Below are 3,184 nucleotides of genomic sequence, written 5' to 3'. Positions count from 1 at the left end.
TTGGACCATTTAGTCCATTTACATTTAAGGTTAATATTGTTATGTGTGAACTTGATCCTGTCATTATGATATTACCTGGTTATTTTGCTTGCTAGTTGATGCAGTTTCTTCCTAGCATCGATGGACTTTACATTTTGACATATTTATCAATGGCTGGTACCTGTTGTTCCTTTCCATGTTTAGTGCTTCCTTCGGGATCTCTTGTAGGGCAGTCCTGGTGGTGACAAAATCTCTAAGCATTTGCTTGTCTGTAAAGGATTTTATTTCTCCTTCACTTATGAAACTTAGTTTGGCTGGATATGAAATTCTGGGTTTAAAATCTTTTCTTTAAGAATGTTGAATATTGGCCCCCACTCTCTTCTGGCTTGTAGAGTTTCTGCCGAGAGATCTGCTGTTAGTCTGATGGGCTTCCCTTTGACCATAGTAGTATTCTTTAATCTCTATGTGCTTATAAGATTGCAATCTAATATCATTACAAGTCATCCCTTGTGTTTAAAGTACAAATCCATCAGAATTAGTTCCCAGATTGTATTAATTCTTTAAGAATTAAAATAACTATTAGCAAGAAAGAAACGAAAAATCTAGGAAAAAGAACAACGTAGCATATATATTGTACGCGCGTGCACACACACACACACACCCACTCACACAGGCTGGCCTGTTGACTGCTCCAGGCAATGTTGTAATGGGAAGTACGTTTTCTGTTGAGGTTAATATTTTGTGGATTTTTTTAAACCATTGTAAGAAAACTTGCAATAAACTTAAGAGTAGAAAAAATACTTTTGCTGTTAGAAAAGATAAAAGAAAGTTATCATATATTATGCTCTATAGATTGTTTTTTTCGCTGGTACCAAAAGAATTGGGCCATGTTTGAAGATCTGAATTTAATTAAGTCTACACAGAATATAGTTTAAAGGTGTGAAGACTTTGCTATTAATATGATAAATAATTTTTCTTAAGACATTGTTTATCTGCAGAGAGACTACCATATTCAAGATTTAAGGTAGATTATTTTTGTTCACATCATTTTGAGCTTAGGTTTTGCTTGATACATTCACAAGAAGGGGGACTTTAATTTATATATTCTGTAAGAATAATAGGTAATTTGCAGATTAAAAAGAAAATCCTGGCCAGGTGCGGTGACTCACGCCTGTAATCCCAGCACTTTGGGAGGCCGAGGCGGGCAAATCACGAGGTCAGGAGATCAAGACCATCCTGGCTAATACGCTGAAACTCTGTCTCTACTAAAAATGCAAAAAAATTAGCCAGGCCTGGTGGCATATGCCTGTAGTCCCAGCTACTCGGGAGGCTGAGGCAGGAGAATCACTTGAATCCGGGAGGTGGAGGTTGCAGTGAGCCAAGATTATGCCACTGTACTACATCCTGGGCAACAGAGCGAGACTCTGTCTCAAAAAAAAAATTCCTTTTTTGTTTTTCCACAAAAATTATTTTCTATGTTTTCCTTGAAGGTTTTCCAAGGAAAACTTTGGAAACCATGTCATTTCCCCCTCCCTTGGATTACTTTTAATAATCTCAAGACAGCGTGGATTGGCTTGCAAAGACTAATAGTTGACTTCATGTCCCAGAAACATCAGAGAATGTTGATCATGTTGAAAGCTGCCCCTTTGTAGGCATCTACTGGGTTTACTGGAAGTGAAAACTTGTAATTTTCAAGTATGGCATGGGAATAGTTGCTCTGAAATACATTCCAGAACTGTCAAGATTAGGTCTTCATAAGAAGTCAGGTCTGAAGAAGTCATTCATTCAAGGTGAGGTTTAGTTAGTAGAAATCAGTGAAGGTAATTGCAGAGGTCAAAGATCATGACCCCACGTTCTAATGACTGGAATTGTAAATTCAGTAAATAATCATTATCATTCTTAACTATTGTCCCTCTTGATCAGAACCTAGTTCTAGGTATAAGAATAATGCTACAGCACAATCAAGGTGGGTAAGAGCCATTTTGGCCTCTCGGTCCAAGCATCCATTGTAACAAGACAACTCATTCTGATGTCCCATGATTATGAAAGGAGCCCATGATTGAATGAACACTGGTCTCTTAGAAATACTTAGGCTGAATTATGAGGGCCAGGGCCCAAGCCTTTAGTTGGGCCTACTGCTTGAATAGGGCGGCCTTATACAACCAAAATGGCCTAGATTTCCAGCACATTTCCCTGATGCTCTGCAATATTTATCTTTTTCTTGCAAGAGCTCATTAGCAAGATGGAAGATGTTCAGGTTACTCATAAATGTACATATTATAGACTTCTCTTTATGAGTGTATGTGTCAGTTCATTTTTGTATTGCTATAAATACCTGAGGCTTGGTAATTTATAAAGTAAAGAGGTTTAATTAGCTCACAGTTCTGTAGGCTGTATAGGAAGCATGGTACTGGCATATGCTCAGTTTCTGGTAGGGCCATAGGGAGCTTTTACTCATGGCAGAAGGCCAAGGGGGAACAGGCATGGTGAGAGAGGGAGCAAGAGAGAGAAGGGGGAGGTCCCAGACTCTCTAAGCAACTAGGTCTATTGTGAACTAACTGAGTGAGAACTCAGTCATCACCAAGGGGATGGTGCTAAACCATTCATGAGAGATCTGCCCCCATCATCCAATACCTCCCACGAGGCCCCACCTCCAACATTGAAGATCACATTTCAACATGATATTTGAAAGGGACATACCTCCAAATCCTATCAGTATATGAATTATGTTGAAATATACTTTTCTGGGAGAATATAGGGGAGGTAGGGCCCGTGGTTTGCTCATAAAAATATTTCAAAAATTGTGAAAGCTATCATTAAAAATTAATTTATATATAAACCTGTACTAAATATAAGATCTTAAAAACAACATTTGTAAATAATCAAAACTCAACACTTCATAATTATTTTACTACATTTTACTAATATCTATGCTTTTGAGTTTGTGTCTGTTGTGTCTGTATGGGAGAAATATTCTATGGTGGTCTGCTATTGTCATTATATATCTTTTCTCAGTTCAGTGTATTCAGTGATGTCACCTTGGTAGCTTGAAATTAGCCATGATGGGAATAGTCACACCATGGAAACTGGTGAGCACTACAAATAAAGGCTTGATTTATTGTTTGTTGATTGCCTAGACCTTAGACAGTTCCACAGGAAATGCACATTAAACTTAAATGTATGCCTTGACTATAACCAGCACGGT

The sequence above is a fragment of the Mandrillus leucophaeus genome, unplaced genomic scaffold (assembly GCF_000951045.1).
Source record: "Mandrillus leucophaeus isolate KB7577 unplaced genomic scaffold, Mleu.le_1.0 Scaffold285, whole genome shotgun sequence".
NCBI lineage: Eukaryota > Metazoa > Chordata > Mammalia > Primates > Cercopithecidae > Mandrillus > Mandrillus leucophaeus.
Note: the sequence above shows the minus strand (reverse complement) of the source record.